This window comes from Triturus cristatus, chromosome 9, assembly GCF_964204655.1.
Source record: "Triturus cristatus chromosome 9, aTriCri1.1, whole genome shotgun sequence".
Taxonomy (NCBI): domain Eukaryota; kingdom Metazoa; phylum Chordata; class Amphibia; order Caudata; family Salamandridae; genus Triturus; species Triturus cristatus.
In genome coordinates, this window is record NC_140592.1 from 260,236,501 (window position 1) to 260,256,248 (window position 19,748).

The window sequence follows — 19,748 nt, forward strand, 5'->3', positions numbered from 1 at the left end:
AGAGTAACGCGCACACCAGGAACACTCCTACCTGTTTGTTCTCCCGTCTGTGAGTCTACTGAGGGAGTAACTGCCATCGACCCATTGGAACCTCATTCCCAGGCCAGGGAGGCAAGTTTGCGCTGGCGAACCGGGGAGAGCGGCTGGGCATCCTGGGCTAAACTACAACTCCCAGCAGCCCTGCTCACACCCGGCGCACGCTAGTGACACCATCTGTAATTGACCGAGGGGCATAAGAACGAGGAGCGCTCTCCGCACCGCGGGACGCGCACACCAGGAACACTCCTACCTGTTTGTTCTCCCGTCTGTGAGTCTACTGAGGGAGTAACTGCCATCGACCCATTGGAACCTCATTCCCAGGCCAGGGAGGCGAGTTTGCGCTGGCGAACCGGGGAGAGCGGCTGGGCATCCTGGGCTAAACTACAACTCCCAGCAGCCCTGCTCACACCCGGCGCACGCTAGTGACACCATCTGTAATTGACCGAGGGGCATAAGAACGAGGAGTGCTCTCCGCACCGCGGAACGCGCGCGGGCAGCGCCCGGGCGAAGCCCGGGCCAAGGGCGAGCCCGTCCTTGCCCGTCTGTGCCCGTGAGAGACCGGACCGGGCACTCCCTCGTGGCCTTGCTGCATCCTCTCCGCAAGCTACATCGACCTTTAAAGTCGGACTGGAGGAATCCTGAAGGTAACTTCTGGTATCGAGAGAAACAGCTCCGGAGTCCAATCCCTAAGACTTGTATAATTGTAAATTGTATGAAAGAGGGCAAATAAGTTGATATCCTCTACTGCTCCAACTAATTAACAAGATCCTTCCAGTATGGGCAAAAGGAAAGCACTGAGTAGTGACCTACACGAGGGGAAGGACATAAAGAAGCCCAAAAAGCAAACACTTTTAACATACTTGACTGGGGCTATGGGGGCAATAGAGAAACAAATCTCCACAGTGGAACAAACTCTAGCAGCAGGGTCACTGATGACTGGAGAAGTTGGAGTGACAGTTGACCAAGCTACTCCTACCCAAGACTCTGTTTCTAATGCGGATCACGTCACCGGATCTCTAGCTAATGGTTGTATTCAACAAAATGTATGTGACATTACAGTGCATAGCAATCATGGAGATACAATTCCCCCACAAACAAATAGGAAAAAAAAGATAGCTAGGAAACAGGCTGTAAAGCCAGGAAAGGGTATGAGAGATTCGGGTAAATCAAGTATACACAGTGATAGGGATAGTATAGCAAGGAAAAATGGCCATGACAACCATCATACCATACCTATACCTCATACCCCTACAACAACTGCCATAACAACAAACACTAAAACAACATACTAAGGGGATTGATTTAGAGGGTATACTCTTATCCATAAAAAGCTTAGACTCTTTTGTGAGAGGAGCCATCGAGATCATTGGTGTAAGATTACATCGGATAGAGTCCCTTTTGGCCAAACTCCCAGCCAATAACAATAATAAGGCCATTCTATCCCCTAGTTCTAAGCCTACTAATAGCGAGGCGAACAACATCAGGAAAATGCGAAGACCCCAGCCCCAACCCGATATTTCCGGAGTCACCATTAGAAACGAAATTAGTAATCATCCTAGTACATCTAAGTCACAACAAATCCACACTACCATCCGTAATTCAGCTGTTGACAAATTAACACCATATGCTTCCAAACCATTATATATAAAACCTTCACCTCCCGTACACTTGGACCTCCCACCAGCCTGCACTCCCTACACAGTGATCTTGGCAAATGTACCACAACTAGGGCAGCAGGAACAGGAGACGTGTGAATCTCTAAGAAACAAAGCACTACACTGGTTGGGGGACAGAGTGGGAGACACCAGAATCCTGTTTGAAGAGTTCAAGATGGCACGTAGGATAGGATGGATCGGTAGAACCAGGAAACCTTTTACTGGTGACTGTCTGGTACTGACTTTCCGTTCGCCTTGGCTAGTAGAAAAGATCCTGGGGAAAGAGAGTAGAAGTACTCTTGAAATAGGGATTAATATTCTTTCCCTAGGTTTCTTTTATCGACCTCCCCTTGATCTAGTGAAACTGGGCCACTGTCAGACCATGCCCAATCCAAACTATAGTGTTTCAATACACAATCTTTTTAGCCCACTTACCTCATTAGAGGATCTGGATTGACTACCCCAAAAGATAAGAAATGATTTAGTGGCTCCACCTGGAAAATTGGATATTGGCCCGATTAGTTCACCCCAAAGGGCGACATCTGAGCCAGAGACTCTATCAGAAGGTCGAGATAACAATTTATATAGATATGCGCAGAATAAATCAATTCCTGTAGAAATTCCCGCCATTATTTTAAATAGAGAGGAACCGACGATTTTTATTTTACCCGACCCAGATTTATCAGGATTAGATTCCCAGTCATCATTAACACCCTGGAAAAAGGAAGGGCAGATTAACATTACTTTTTGGAACATAGCGGGCTTACATTCCAAACTTCATAATGATCTCTTTCTTGATTTTACTAAGAATATGGATATCCTTTGTCTCCAAGAGACTTGGTCTCAAAATGAAATTCACATTGACGGTTTTAAAACCTTTCATACTCCAGCCTGTCCTTCCAGTTATGGAAGATCAAAGGGAGGATTATGTATATACGTTTCCAACCTGGTGATAGCGGAAAAAATCACGCTAGAAATATCTGACTCTTATTATCAAATCCTTACCCTTTCAACGGACAGGAAAGATTTTATAACGCTTGTGAACTTCTACAATAACATCCCTAAAGAGAAAGAGACCGAAGTAATAGATCAATTCAGACAAATAATGTACAATATTCAGATTCTAGGTTCAGGGAACGCACAGATTGTCTGGGGAGGAGATTTTAATGTCAACTTGTGCTCCAATAATAACAACCAGTTATGTGGTTTGAGTGACGAGGAAAACTGCAATTTAACCCACTTCTCCCACAACATCTTTGGTAGAGCTCTGAATGAGACCGTATTTATGCTTGACCTGTCCTTCGCCAATGAAATGGTAACTCCTCCCATTCCTTTTTTACCAACATATAATGGGAGAGGCGCAGGTTCGGTAATAGATTACATTCTGGTCTCAAACAATCTTGGCAGTAGGGTAAAACAATTTATAAAACATAAGATAGCTATTAGTGACCATTTTCCACAAACAGTAATATTGACAGGTAAAAACCCCAATTTGTATAATAAAAGTAATTTGGAAAAACGCCAACATACCTGTGCTAATTTGGCCATTGATAGCACGAATGGTTACTCTTTGAAATGGGAACTTGCAGATCCTGATACTATTACATCCTCTGTAGTGGTTAGTGCACTAGGTCACATTTTGACAACCTTAAATGAGAACTCCCCTGCTTCGTTGGTTCTAGAAAATTTCAAACACATCACGGCAACAATAAAAAACTGCTTGTTTATAGAGAAAAAAAGAGATCAAAAGAAATTTAGATGGTTTGATACCAATTGCACGAAAGCCCATCGTGCATTAAAAAAAGCTATTCATAATAAGGAAAGGGATAAACATGCCATCCAACTGGCAAGAAAACTATATAATCAGGCTATTAAGAATAGGAAAAAGTCAATGAAAAATTCTTTGTGGGAAGACTTACACAGGGCCAGTACTCAAAAAGATAGCAAAACATTTTGGAAAGTAATTAGATCACCGTTTCTCCTATCTGAAAATTCTCCCTCTGTAGAGGTAACGATAGATGAATCCCAATGGGTGAGCCACTTTACAAAATTTTTTGGCTCTCCGGAGGTGATTACAATTATGAATAGCCCAACACTTCCTTTCTCTGAACATACTGTGGTCCACCCAATTGAGATATCCTTTTCACTAAAAGAAGTGTTAGTAGCATTGAATGAAAGCAAAGGTTCTAAGACCCCAGGACCGGACGGGGTCCCTGTCGATAATTATAAATACAACACAGACTTGTGGGCTCCGCTATTAACACGCGTTCTTAATGCAACCTCTTCGCAGGGCCTAATTAAAAGCTGGACTGAATCTATCATGATCCCTATCTATAAGAAAGGCAGCAGACAGGACCCCTCCTGCTACAGACCTATTTCACTTTTAGATTCATTAGGAAAAGTAGCAGGAAGGATACTCCTCACGAGGTTGCAAACATGGGCCGTAGAAAAGAACATACTATCTGACCTACAGTTTGGCTTCAGGGAAGGCCGGGGGACAATTGATCAGGGCCTTAATCTCGCTATCCTGATGGGTAAATACACGAAGGCGAGGAGAGGAAAACTTCACTTAGCATTTGTGGATCTCTCCTCGGCCTTCGATTGCGTTTCCCACAGGAAATTATGGAGTATTCTAAAAGAAATGCAGGTAGAGGAACCCTTAATTGATTTTCTGAAAGCTCTCTATAGTAACGCCTCAGCGTGTGTCCGATTTGGTTCAGCGGGCGAATGCACATCGCCATTTAGGGTGTATAGAGGGGTAAGACAGGGGTGCGTCCTGGCTCCCTTTCTTTTTACCCTATACACTAACGGACTTGAGAAGGCCTTACTGGTAGGAAGCCAGGACGTTCCCCAAGTGCAACAAAATTCGGCCACCAGACGCATACCAGCATTGCTCTATGCGGACGATGCCGTTATTTTAGCGAGGACACCATTGGCTCTTCAGCAGGCATTGGAGTCCTACAATAATTTTATGCAAGACATTGACTTGAAGATAAATGTCTCAAAGACTTACGTGATGAATTGTGGCAAGGGTAATAAAAAGAGAAAGGATATATATCTAAATGGGAGCAAATTGGCAACTACTTCTACCTATTCATACTTTGGGATTTTAATAGACGACAAGGGCTCCTGGATCCAAGCAATTATATCAAGAAAACTTCTTTTTATGAGAGCCACCTCCGTCCTTGTTAATTTCTCACAAAAACTAGGAAAAAGAGCTCCTCCGGAATTAATTAAAATATATAACGCAAAATGCATGAGTGTAGTAACGTATGGGGCAGGGATTTGGGGCCATCGCAACATTTCTGAATTACAGAAAGTGGAAAATGCATTTTTTAGATATTTATTGGCTGTTCCGGGTTCCATATCTACCTATGTCTGCCATGCTGAGTTAGGAGTCCCCTACCTAACAGTTATTATAAAAATTCAACCTGCGATCCTCTGGCATCGTATTTGGAAATCAGAGTCTAACTATTTCAATCAGCTAGTGCTTCAGGATGCTCTTAAGTTGGACCATTCCCTCGACATAGAATGGATCAGATATGTGAGGGACTTCCTGACAGACATTGGCAAACCCGAATATTTTAATAATCCACTTTCTATGTTAGCTGTTTCAAGAAAAGATTTTAAGAAATGCTGTCTGGTTCACATGGAGAGGCTGAGATTTACGAGCGAAGCCCCAAAACTGACTGTCACCTATAATCTTATGATATTATCCTCATTTGGTATGCAACTCTATCTACAAAGAATTGAAAATGGATATGATAGATTTGTTCTTACCAGATTTCGGTTAAACATCTTCCATAGGCTGGTAACTTTTCCAACTGTTAATAACTGGTCTAAAAAACTACCAAATTGCCCATGTGACTCTGTTTCCGAACAATCAACAATCCACATCATTTTATTTTGTAAATTTTATAAAGACTTGAGAAGGAAATGGATAATTCCAATTTTGAAAATCTGGGGCCTCCGACAATGTCGTCCAGCATACATGGCTCTCCAATGTCTTGATAACGATTGCATAAATTAAAATGTTACCTTCTTTTAAAAAAATCTTATTAAATGTCGAAATAGCATAGATCTAGACTCTTTCAACGGCGAAAGTGCCTAAATATCACCGAAGATAGAGTAAGATGTTACTTATAGATATTAAGACGGAGTATTGTAACTATTAGATACCAAACGTTGTTTTGGGTATATCCCCCAATGCATCCTAATACTGCAGCTGGGGGCTATCTTTTCTTTTTCTCCGTTTCAAAGTGGCATAAACTTCACTATCCCTGATTTACCAACACGTCACGACATTATTTGATATTTTTTTAAGTATGTGGTTTTGTATGTACATTTATTGCACTGTACATATTGTTCTATATTACCTCTAAATCTATTTTTATATATTACAGAATCAAATTGAGAGTTGAATGTATGTATCTATAAACTGGAAAGGATATTTAATCTTGTTTCCTTCAAAGATTGCCATTTTGCACATATTCTAAATAGTATTGCTCACAAGAGATCCTTTTTTTTTTCAATCTATGTGTCTTTTAATGTATAAGTGTTGAAATATAATATTGTACCTGCTTTTATGGACTGAAATTAACTTTCCGAATAAAGCTTATTTTGATTGATTTGATTGAGTAATTGCCATTCCTGTTATCCCCTCCTCAATTTCTTGATATGATTAAATCTATACTATATTATTATCTATACACCTAAATTGTAACTTTTTATTGCTTTTTACTAAAGTTACATTATGAGATTTCCATGCAATGTTTACTTTGTCTTACATGTTCATGGTACTGATTAATTGATGCATTATGTTTACATATTTTAGAATGCTTTTATGGTTGTAATTCATCCGAATAAAGCTGATGGAACTGAATCATCAATCATTCATTCATTCAGATTTACTTCTCTTTTCATCTAAAATATTCAGTCTTTATTTACTGAGCCTTCATCAGGAACAGATGCAGCCAATGAACATGTGTTTAGGGGACCACTCCTTTATCAAGGCAAACACTTTTTCACTCTTGACCTATTTGTCAGTCTATGCTTTCTAAATAAAACATATCTCCTACATCACTTAAAAGTAAAGGAGTCCCACACATGAAGTGGTATCAGGAACCCCAGGTTTTCCAATCACCATTCAGGGTGGATGCTTGCACCTAAAAACAGTTTGATCTGTAAGAAATCTATGAAACTTTACCTCATGTTGAACATTTATATATAAGACTTGAACAGGGGGGTGTCAGTGTTTCGAGTTTGTGGCACCGGACTATTAATTCCTTTTGACCCCTGAAGTAGAAACTCCAAAAGTTTGAGATTGTTTCCTTAAAACAAAAAAACTAATTCCCCCACACATTGGGTGTCCTCTTCCAAGGTGTGGGGTTTTCCTTTTTATCTCCCCCTTAACCACAGGTTTTATGTGGTGATGACAGACAGGAAAAAAGCAGATTACACAGTCAACCCCATACGCAGTGGGTGGTGTAGGACCCTTCCTTTGGCAGGCCCAACTCCTTTGGGCGATCAGAGGAAGCTTTCTGTTGACAGAGCCAACAGGCAGTCCAACGATAAAAAGAATAGGGCCTAATTACCATCTTGGCGGTGATGGTCCTGCCATCCTAGCAATGTCAGATTCCCCACCCACCTAGCTGGCAGTCCGCCCACTGAATTACGATGTTGGCAGGTTGCTTAAGGAAAGATGGCTAGAGTGCCACCGATGCTGCCAGCTATCCGCAGACTGCCGCATGATGGTAGAGGGAAAGCAGCTGTCAGAGAGCAGTACAGACAAGGTTGCCACCATCCAGATTACAAGTTGCCTTTCAATCGAGCCGACTATGGCAGGGAGACCACCTGCTTTGAGTCAGCGAAATCAACAGAATCGGGATGCATACTCACCCATTTCCTTGTCTTCCCTTCAGTCTCCCACATGGATCCCTTCCTCCCGGGGCACCCATCTCAGCTTCAACTTGACCCCAAAGAAAATGCCCCTGTTGGCAATAAAATCCAGGTAAGTTTATTTCGCACTTTGCACCCATTGACTGGCTAGGGCACATATGGTCCGGACTCCAGCAATGGTAAAGTACTCGCACATGTTTTTTTTCCACATGTGTCATGGACATGTGTACATTTTTCATTTGTGCAGTCAAAATATACACACCAGCATTGACACATATGAAAAAATATTCACCGCTATCAGAAACACCAGTGCTGGGCCAGTTGGAACATCATTAAATGGTGGGCGAGAGATCACCAACTCAGCGGTGTATTTCGGACTGCCACGAGATGGCTGGTAAGACCACGAATCTCGTAATCGGGCCCTTAGTGAGAGGGCCATAGCTCATGCTATCCTTCATAACATCATAGCTTCAAGGGTTGATTATGAGTTTGGCAGACACGGTACTCCATCACAAACTTTACATAATACCCAGACCACCAAACTGACCGTCTGCCTGCTTTATTTGGGGTAAACTATCAGTTGTCCATCAATGGAGCCCCTGTTGTCTCAATCAAGAGAAAGATACCACCAACGAGCCGATAGAATAGGTGCCATCAGGTTAAAGCCATCACACCATGCAATATATTTAGAGTGGACACTCTGCTGACATTTCATCTGTCCAGTACCACAGGAAAGAACTGTCATTGAGAAAAGTAAGAATTACCCCCTCAATCATAGCCATAACCATAAAATCATAGGGCCTAATAAGAGTTTGGTGGTTGGTCTATTTCATCTCAAACATGATAGATACCCTGTTCACTTTATTACCAGTACTATAAAATATAATGCACCATTGATATAGTGGAAAGGTATCCATCACAATTGTGATGGTGTATCCCATTCACCAAACTCTGAATTAGTCCTATAGCTTTTTTTTATTTTCTGATTTTCCCTGTGTAGTTTTTGTCTTGATTCCTACCGCCTTTCATTGCTATCAAAGTATTTTTCACTCATTGGGTTTGGCCATGAGTGGTGCTTTATTTACTCTGAGGGTAGGCTGGAGCCGATTTAAACCTGTTTTGTCATTAACACTACTACAGTAGATGTAGGTGTAACTTTAGTAAACAGCGTTGTATTTACTCTTTTGTGGGTCCAGTTTAAACGTTTTTTTAATGTACCTCTCTTAACCCGCTCTTTGATTTCCCCTTAACTCTACCCCTTTAGTAGTAGTCACTGCCCAATTTGGTACGGCTGCCCCTTGGACATCCTACGATTACACCTGTAAACTATACTTCCGTATGCAGAGTTGTCCAGCTCTCCTCACTCCTGACAATGACGTCTACCACACGTAAGTGATAGAGAAAGTCTAGACAGTAATCTCTGCTAGGAGGTCAGTAAATAGAATTTATGTTCAGTAGTGCTACTGGAGTATTACTTTACATACTCAAAAATGCTTTCATGGCTAGGCCTCAATATGTTTGGAATTTGATTGCAAACAGGTATAAATATTTTAATTTACAAGTCTGCATGATTTCCTTCTGTATTAAACTACTTGCTAAATGAAAATACACTTTCACATATTAATAATCTAAACTCACTGCAGGACACAATATTTGATTAAATTTCCTCAGTTTAAAATTGGTCTCCAGAATCTGCCACCTTCAAAGCTCATTACAATCTGTTTCATTTTCTTTGTGTTCATTTCATGCAGATGTGATTGTGTGCTTGAAATTAATATATTTTATGTAAGCTATTTACCCTGAAGTTTTTGATGAACAAATATAAGTTTGAAACTGAAAGAATAACAGACCTGTCTGTATGTAGTGTAATAGTCCACTTTCGTGTACAGAGATTTCAAAATGTTGCAAGCATTACCAAGAGAAAGAGTCAAATAAATCATTAGACCTTTCCTAAAATATTGTGATCTTGTAAGTGGTGTATGAAGAACTGCTTGTGAAAGGGTACATAGTAATAGTTCAAATAAGTTTTCTGGCAACTAATAAAATTATACCAATACCAATACAGCACGATCTAATACATTAACTGAATAATAAAAACAAAATGTTTAGGGCTGCAGCTTGGCCTCAGGCAAGATGGCAGTCTTTTTATGAAGCTCCTCCAAGTGCTCATCCTGGGCCTGATGTTCTCAGACTGGGGGAAACTACTAGCTCAACAGATGGCAGATCATGGCAACAGAGTTCCTTGAGAATAAAGAGGCAGAATTTGAGCCACTGCGGATAGCGGGGAATGACACACACCACAGCCTCATGTGACTGCTGGCATGGGGTTCATCCAGAAAACCGAGAGAGCCTGGATCAACCAATGTGAGCTCTAAAGGAAATGAAACAGCACAAGTTGGCACAAATGCTGATTGTCCTACTACCAATGGAGAATAAGAGGTGGAAACTCCCATATTGCGCCGCCAAGGCATTGGAACATTTTGACATTATTCTTGGATATTAACTGGGGTACCAGCACAACAATGCGGATAGATTGATCCTAAAAGCCCTCTAATTAGGTTTGAGGCTTTACTGAATATTGACATACTATGCGCAGTATAACCAGCAGAATCCATGGGCATTGCCCTTTTCAAGGAGAAAAAGGGTTTTACAAACACAAACCGAACAACTCTGCCTTATCCTGTAGAGAGTTCAGCACTTTGTCCTAAGCGGGGACTGACCTCCATCTTCAATTTATACTTGACAAATAGGCTGGTGTGACCACCTAGACTTATCTCAGAGTGTCTCAGAAAGTGGGTGTGTGGAGTCTATAGAAGGTGAACATATCCAGCTAATTATTTTTACTGAAGCTCTTGACCCCAGCTGTTCTTTTGGGAAACAGATGGAGTGCACTTAAAAAGTCTTACCGTATTTTGATGTAAGCACCACACCACATCTTCAGCTTGGGCAGATTTCGCCCTCCAACCTAAATTGGATTACTGGATGGGTCTGGACATCCTTGAACAGGCGTCACACACCTCATGTGATACAGCTCACAATTGGACTTTGAAAAAAGTCCTACTGACAATGTCATTCTATTGTCCAGCTAGATGGGGACCAAACTGACTGTGCAGACACTGTTGGAACGTGAGAACTTAAAATGGGTATCATCCTCAAAGAACTTAAATTCATCAGTTAAACATTGACAAACTTTGACTTTACCATAGTGGATCTCTCATCGGAGGTATGCTGAAACCTCCCCGGATTTATCATCTTGTAACACAAACTTGAATTTGGTAGAAGCAAGGATCGCAGATTGTAAAACACGTATTGATGTCATTCATGATAGAAGGCAAGAAGTGTGCCACCTAAGAAAAAAGACCACTGATTTGGACAAGAGGGCATATCATGATAACATTGGAATCCACAGCAGGCCTGAAAAGTCCAAAAAAGCAGCCATGGTGGGGGGACCCCTTTCATGCTGCATATCAAGGGCTGTGCCTTCGATGATGCTTGGCACTTCGAGGAGTCCAACTGATTTGTTCCCATCAATTCCCCCTGTTGGTAAACTATGCCAAGTGATTTTATGTTTTCTCTGACCAGAACAGATCAAAATTATACTGCAGGTCACTATAAAAAACCGAGAGGCCCAATTGACTTGATGGGCACCTTTTTCACATTTTTGCTGATTCCTCTAGCAAATCAAACTCTTCTTGTCACTTCGACCCCACTAGTGAAAACTAGAGATCAGATTTGGACTACTAGACCTAGATAGGGCCTATGGGAATGAAGAAGTGGAGGAACTGAAAAAATTACTAGACTACCTGGAAACATCAGAAATGAATACTGCTTCATCGGACCCTGGGAATAAAAAGGTGGTTCTTCCTCTCCCCAGGATGGCTCCAGGAATCCATACATCTCAGAAACACTGACAGTGTCGGGAATGTCCCTATCTGCAGGGTCCCCTCCACACTTTTTGCCTTCCTCCCGTGTTTGTTCAGACTTCGTTTTTGCTGACTTAAAAACTCTGAGCACTTTACCACTGCTAACCAGTGCAATAAAGGCATCCATGACGTAGGCCAATCTCATCCTCTTTGAATAAAGGGTAAGTATCTGCCCTGTGAAACTGAGGAGACTCATATCTTTTTGGCACCCTTTGCTGCATTTTGGTGACCCATATTCAAGTTCATTTTAACAAGTGTTAGTAGTCAGGAGCCTGCAAATGCTTATACTCAGTGCCTACTGCAATGTGGTAGGCCACATATCAAAAATGTTGATTTAAGTACCCCAGGGCAGAATGATCGATAGAGTTAAAACCAGCTCCTAGTTTACAGTTGCCATCGGCCTGGGTCTCTTACCTACCCGCCATTATCCTTTCATTCTTCTACCTCCGCTACACTCAGGCTCCCCTTCCCTCACTATCCCATGCTAAATCCCTTTTCTACAAATATGTACCCCAGATTTTTTCCTGTAGTCTCATTCAGGCTTTAAATCACTGACCAGGCAAACAAACACAACACGTGCCATACACTGATAATCAACTCACACAATAAATCTTCCTCCTCCTAGTTTCCTATCCTGTTCTTGGTGTAGTGCTGCAATAGACCCATGTACAACACCTACAGAACGCCCAATTCCCTGCCTCCTGTACTGACATCCATGTAAACATAGTTATCTAATGCATGGATGTCCCAGAGTTCAAGCCCTTGCATATTGTCTCTCAACGTAAATTGCCTCTTTTATTCCTTTAAGACAAAGAAGGTGCTGCACTACACTCACACCAAGAAAGCAGATATTGCTCTGCTACAGGAGATGCATCTATCTTTCCTTCAATTGTCCAGCCTAAAACGGGACTGGATGAAATGATAGGCAGCAGAACCCAGACACTAGAGGCACACAATTAACCCTCTAATTCATCCAACTGTTCAAAGAAATGTGGAATTGCTATTCTTATTTTCTATTCCATCTTTCACAGGATTATACACACTTGGACAGACATGAAGGATCCGTAGCTGTAAAATTACATCTCATAAAGCCCACAATCCATTTGGGTTTCATATATTTAACTAATTATTCTAGAGAGCCTTACTTTGACACCCTATCTAGGTTTCTCTTAGAATTTGGCAGGACCAAGACTATTTAGGGTTGGGCATGGACTTTACCAATTCATTAACAAATCTGGCCCGCTGGACAGAACAAATTTGTGATGACAGAGCAGTCCTCTAGGATCTGATAGGAGATCAACATGTAATAGACATCTGTCATCTTCTGCACCCATTAACTTGTGATGATACTTTCCTCTCATGAGTTCCCAGGACATCAAGTAGGACTGAGTAGACCTCCAACGCACACGCTCTCCAATGGGACTGTGGAAAATGAGTGTGCCTTGGTCAAACTTAACGTTCGTTGCACTGAGTGGGGGCAGAAGGCTGGATGCCTATTCACTGCCCAACTAAAACACAATGCATCTCAAATTGCTATTCCTGCAATTAGGTCTGCAAATGACACCCTATTAATAGATCTTGTAGAAATAGCTACAGTGTTTGTCTCCTATTATGATTACCTATACCACTCCACTCATCCTGATTACTAAGGCAGTTTCAGAGGAATTGCTTCAACACTTAAAAATCCCCACCCTGACACAAGACAGCAGGACAACCGCTAAAGGGAGAAATTGCTGAAGATAAGACCTGTGAAGCAATCACTGTGTTACCTATCTGCAGCTCCCTAAACCAAGACAGATATCTAGGTGAGTTCTACGAACTTAACAAACCTCCACTAGGAGAGGAGGAGCCTAGCGCGCAACCAAGATGGCCGCGTAGGTGCGAGGCTCCCGAGGACCTCCGCGACCTCCTACGAATATCCTGACATTATCCTGCCCTGGATGAGGGGAATAAGTTGGTGAACCTGAGCTGAGGTGGCACCCGTTTCCCGCTTCCGAATCGGACCTCGGACACCGGAGTGAGCACCGATTGAAGTGTGCGGCCTTCCCCTCGCCGGACCCCGGATTTGCGCAGTGGGGTGATCCAGTGACAAAGTGAACAACAGCGGCAGGCAGGGCCTGGCGACTCGCGTGCCCTGCACTTTCACTTTCGCTTTCGCACCACCTTGTTGTCTCTGCAGGGTTGGGTCGCGGAGGCCTTGGTGTTGGTGTGGTGTGGCCTTGCTGGGAGACCCTGCCTGCCTGCGGGCTGTGATCCACCCCGCTGCCCCGAGGGGCCCCCCCCGGAGCCTGTGTCTGTTTTCCTGCCCTACACGACGTGGCTGGTGCGACTGGGAGACTGGCGGCCATGGCCACGAAACAAGATGGAGACCGGGTAAAGACCAAATCGACCCGGCGCGGCGCCGTCCATCAGGCCAACAGTATGGACCGCTATACCCTCCAGAAGGGATCGCCCGATGGACCGCGCAAGCCCCCTGAGATTCCTCCTGATGCCCCAGACCTGCCCGCAGATTTGACTCTGCGAGATGTTATGGGCGCCATTGCCGAGATGAAGGCCTCGGTGGGCCAGCGGTTTGATACACTGGCGCAGAAGATTGACTCGGTCCTTGTGGATGTTGGCCTGGTGAGGGCCGATCTTTCCAAAACCAATGACCGAGTAGATTCTTTGGCCCACACCGCATCGGGCCTAACGACAGATGTGGCGGCCTTGCAAACGGAGGTGCGCCGGCTTAGTCGGGCGACGGCGCTAATGGATCGACGCCTGGAGGACTCCGAGAGTCGGGCACGGAGGAACAACATCCGCATTATCGGGGTGCCCGAGGGACGCGAGGAGGCGGCGGCGGATCTTTTTGTGGAGGACCTGATTGCTACCCATCTCCAGCCAAGGGGGCTGAGTAAATTCTTCGCTGTGGAGAGGGCTCACAGGGTTCCCAGGGGTCGGCCGAATGTCGGAGCCCCTCCGAGACCTCTCATCGCCCGGATTTTCAATTTTCGGGATAGAGACGCTATCCTGCAAACCTCCAGACTGCATGGACCGGTCAAGCTAGACAATATGGAGGTTAATTTCTATCCTGATTTCACTCCAGCGGTCCAGAAGCAAAGACTGAGCTTCCTAGGTGTCAAACGCCGTCTTCGGGACCTAAACCTCAAGTATGCCATGCTTTTCCCGGCCAAGTTGCGTGTGGAGGTGGATGGTCGCACGCATTTCTCTGATCGTCCCGAGGCGGCCGGGGACTGGCTGGATACTCTGCCCGGGGATCGTGATCGGGGGGGCGGGGGGGGGGCGGCGGGGGGAGACGGCACGCTGGATCAGGACTGAGGGTCTCATAATGGGCCTCACTCTGGACGAAAATGATGCCACTTTTAATTCTGCGTCAGTTTTTTGTAAGTTCCCCTCCTATGGAGGTTGTGTTGGGTCTCTTGGGGGTTCTCCCTCCTCCTCTAGGGGGCTTAGTTAGTCTATTTACACATGGGGCGACAGGCACACTGCACGTTGGGGGGGCTGTTTGGGCTCATGCAGGGGTGCAGGGAGGGGGGAGTTCTGTTGGGGTGGGTGGGTAGGGATGGGGTGTTGTTCGTTTTTACCACAAGGCAAACGTATTATTGTGTTGGTTTTAAAGTGCTCTCCGGGGTACGAATGATGGCTTTTGTATATGATGGGGGGTAGGGAACTAACTTTGTTATCCTGGAATGTGAATGGACTGGGGGACAGGATCAAACGGGGTGTGGTCCTGCAATTTTTGAAGCGAATCTCGCCTGATGTAGTCTTTCTGCAGGAGACACACCTCATTGGTAACTCCTTCTGCGCCATGAATCGGCGTGGCTATCGCCTAGTGGCTCACTCGGGCTTTACGTCCGGCTCACGGGGTGTGGGCATCATGGTGAAGAACTCGCTCCCGTTGGAGATTGATGAGGTGCTCCACGATGATAGGGGACGCTATACGGTCTTGGTGGGAAGACTGGAGGGCAAAGTGGTTGTCTTTGTGTCAATATACATCCCACCGGGGCTGCAGTCGACCACTTTCGCGGACCTTGGGCGCCTTCTCCTTGGCCTTCCGGGGGGGCTTTTGGTTGTGGGGGGGGATTTCAATGCGGTGGTATCTGGATCTTTGGATCGTCACCCCCCTAGGGACCTCCCCCGGGCACAGGCGTGGCTCCCCGGCCTCTTAGATACATTTGGATTAGTGTACTGCTGGCGTTTAAAACACCCCGCGCAGCTACAGTATACCTTCCACTCGGGAGCCCATGGTAGTCTCTCACGACTAGACTATGTCCTCGTCCCGGCGGCCTATGTTGGGAGGGTGGGAGAGGTACGCCATTTGCCACGGGGTATTTCGGACCACTCCCCGCTCCTACTGCACTTTGATGTCTTTCCGAGGGGTGAGGGTAGGGTGGTCCCAATCAATCCTTGGTACCTGCGCGACCCCTCCATTCGCGCTGCATTGATTAAATCCCTTCAGCGATATTTTGATGAGAATGTGGGGTCTGTGCCTTCGGCCATACCGCTATGGGAGGCCTTCAAGACAGTACTCCGAGGAGAGGCCCTATCCCTCATTTCCCATGCCCGGAGGCGCGAGCGGGAGGAGGTGACCCGGATGGAGGCTGAAATAGCCGAGTTGGAGGGGAGTTTAGAAGGTGGGGTGACGGATGCTGCATTACATGTCCTCCAACTCAAGCAGGTGGCCTACAGGGCCCTCGTCACGGAGGCGGCCAGGGGCCTCAGTAGAGAGCAACAGGGGCGTTTGTATGATGTGGGTGATAAGGCTGGTAAGCTTATAGCGTGGTTGGACAAAAAAGACAGAGCGAATCGTGTGGTCCCGCTGATTGAGAAAACGGATGGTGTGTGTGTGACTGAGCCAGAAGAAATTGTCTCCTGCTTTGCGGATTATTTCCATGGGGTGTATTCCCCGGTGTCTCCCTGCTCGGAAGAGGATTCCCTCGCCCTGCTCAGTGATATTGCGCTGCCCTCCCTTTCTGGGGAGGACAGGGTGTCGTTGGACGCCGCTCCCACCTCCGACGAGATTGCCCTCGCCATACGCTCGGTCGCTTCCGGCAAGGCCATGGGTCCGAATGGTCTCCCTATCGAGTTGTATAAGTTACGACCGGATACGCTGGCACCCCACCTCCGGGCTATGTTCCTGGCGGTGCACTCGGTGGGCTCCCTCCCGCCGGACCAGCGTCTGGCTACAATCGTGGTCATCCACAAGGAGGGGAGACCTCGGAACCGGGTTACATCCTATCGGCCCATTTCGCTGCTGAATGCGGAGCCCAAGATTCTCGCTAAGGTACTGGCCAATCGGCTGGTCGGCGTGGTGGGCGATTTGGTTCATCAGGACCAGTCTGGCTTTATTCCTCATCGCAACACGGCCCTTAATTTGCGGCGTTTGCACGGTGTGCTCGCACGTGCCCCGTTTATACGGGAGCCGGCCATTTTGGCGTCCTTAGACGCCACCATGGCGTTTGACACGCTTGAATGGCCATATATCTGGGCGATGCTTGCGAAGTTTGGATTTGGCCCAGGGTTCATCAGTTGGGTCAAATTGCTATATTCGGGCCCATTGGCGCAGGTGGTGGTGAACGGAAGAGTATCGGCTCCGTTTGAGCTGGGCCGAGGCACTCGACAGGGCTGCCCCTTATCGCCGCTCCTTTTTGCACTTGCCTTGGAGCCCCTGGCGGAGTGGCTGCGGTGGGAGCCTTCCATCCGTGGTCTCCGCTGGACCCCCGAGTATGAGGACCGCGTATCCTTATACGCTGATGACATCCTCTTGTACCTAGCTTCCCCACGTAAATCACTCATAGTACTAGTTGATGTTCTGCATTCATTCGGTCGTAACTCCGGTCTGGTCATCAACTGGGCTAAATCGTGTGTGTATGTTCTCTCTGGGGAGGCTCCTATCCTCCCGCGGGGCTGTCCGATCCAGGTCGCCCCGCAGGGATTTAGGTACCTGGGTGTCTTCATTACTCTGGACCCGGAGGCTCGGTATGATCGGAACTTGCTCCCCCCTCCAGCGTCTGAAAGAGGATGTCGCACGCTGGCGGCGTTTGCCGCTTTCGCCGCTCGGCCGGGCGGCATTGTTTAAAATGATGTCGTTGCCGCGTTTCCTATACGCGTTACAGAACACGATGGACCTTGTCCCAGCGCGCTACTTCCGGGAAGTGGAGAGTTTGCAGCGCCGCCTGTTCTGGGACGGGAGGCCACGTATTGCCCTGGCTAAGCTGACGCTCCCCTGGTATGATGGGGGGATTGCCCTCCCGGATATTAAACGGTATTATTGGGCCTCCCAGCTAGCCGCAATTAATCAGGGCCTATATGGGCCAGCCTTAAACCCTGCGTTTGAAATGGATAGGATGCTACTTCCAGGTGGTGACTATAATCGAGCGCTCTACTCTAGCGCGCCCGACGCTCGCCTGACGGGCCCCACGCGTGTCATGGTGCAAGTGTGGCACGTGGCTAATACTGCAATGGGGTGGAAGGACCGTTTGACCCGGGCGTCACCACTATACGCATCTGAGCGGTTGGGCTCCTTGTGGACCTCGAAGGGCTTTGAGAAGTGGGATTTAATAGGCATCAGCAGAGTGGGGGATCTCTGGACGAGGGGAGGATTTAAAACGTTCGAGATGCTGCAGACGGAATTTCAGTTGCAGGGCAGCGAGTACTTTCGGTACTTGCAGGTCCGGCATGCGCTGGGCTCCGTCTTTCCGGACGTTGCCTCCATCCCGGAGTGCTCCCCCCTGGAGGATAGAGTGCTGGACGGACACGTCCCTGACAGCACGATCTCACTGATCTATAAAAAACTAATCAACGATCGCTCAGACTTGCTGACTGCCCTTCGTGAGGCTTGGGTAGCCGATGGGCTGGAGCTGGACGACGAGGACTGGATCTCCGCGGTGGCCTCCCCGAAAGAGGTGGCCATACCGGCTCGCCTTCGTTTCGTCCAGCTCAAGATACTCCACAGGGTCTATATGACGGGGCCAAAGCTCCTGCGTATGGGCTATGCTGAGGACGGTTTGTGTAAGCGTGGGTGTGGTGCGCTGGGGACCTTTCTGCATATCCTTTGGGAGTGCCCGCAAGTGGAGGGGTTCTGGCGAGGTGTGCATGAGGTGCTGCGAGTGGTCACGCATGTGGCGCTGTTGCCCGAAGCGAGGAGATGCCTGTTGAATGTGTGGGAGCCTACCGATTACTCGGTGCCGCAGACGTGGTGGGTGACTCTGGGATATATGGTTGCCAAGCGTGATATTGCCCAGCTGTGGGGATCCCAGAGCCCCCCGACAGTCTCGGCCTGGAAGGAGCATATGGACTGGTGCATGTTTCGGGAAAAGGTGGTGTATGTGGCGAGAGGTAAGCCTGCGACATGGGTGAAAGTGTGGGGCCCCTGGAACGCCTACCGCGGGGGAATCTGTGCTCCACCCCTACTGCCTGATCCATCGCCGGCCCCGTCCCCTTAGCCAACTCATCCCCCCGGTACCTGGGCATCGGGTGTCCCCAATCCTAGTTCTGATCTCTCCCCCCCCTCTTGAGATTCCTATGGATGGCTAGATTCCCCCCTCTAGGGGAGCACGTGTTGCTATTTCGATTGAGGATTGCCTTGTGGGTTTGTTTGTGTTTGTTGTGCTTTAAATTTAAAATGGAACCGTATGATGGGGGCTGCATAATGTGACACGCAACGATGTTATCTCCTGTAAATGCTCGGCAGCGGCACCATGTGTTTTACAAATGTATACCGTATGCTCCTTTTATTGCTAGCGGCCGGCCGGAAGGTTGTAGGCCCATACTTGTACAATTTTTTGAGTCCTGTAATAAACGGTTTAAAAAAACAAAAAAAAAAAAAACAAACAAACCTCTACTAGTACCCTGTTACATTAAGCCTTTAAAGTATCAGAGGTTGTGGGATCTTCAGGAATGCTGTCCAACAAAGCCCTACTACCAAAGCCAGGGAGGAATATATTTGATTATGTTAGCTTCAGGACCATAACTTTAATGACTGTGGACCTTAAAATACTGCCCAAACTCCTTGCCACCAGGCTGAGTAAAGATCTCCTCTAATTAACTTTAGGTGTGGTTCATACCAGATAGATCAAGGCTTTCAATAGGATTGGATGGAATTACATCTTCAACTTCTTTAAGAGGGTTGGACTTGGTCACAATTTTAGCACCAAGATCTGATGCGTATATGAGCAGTGGTGGACATCTCTCTTGCTCCATTAATATCGTAAGAGGGACCAGGAACTGAAGC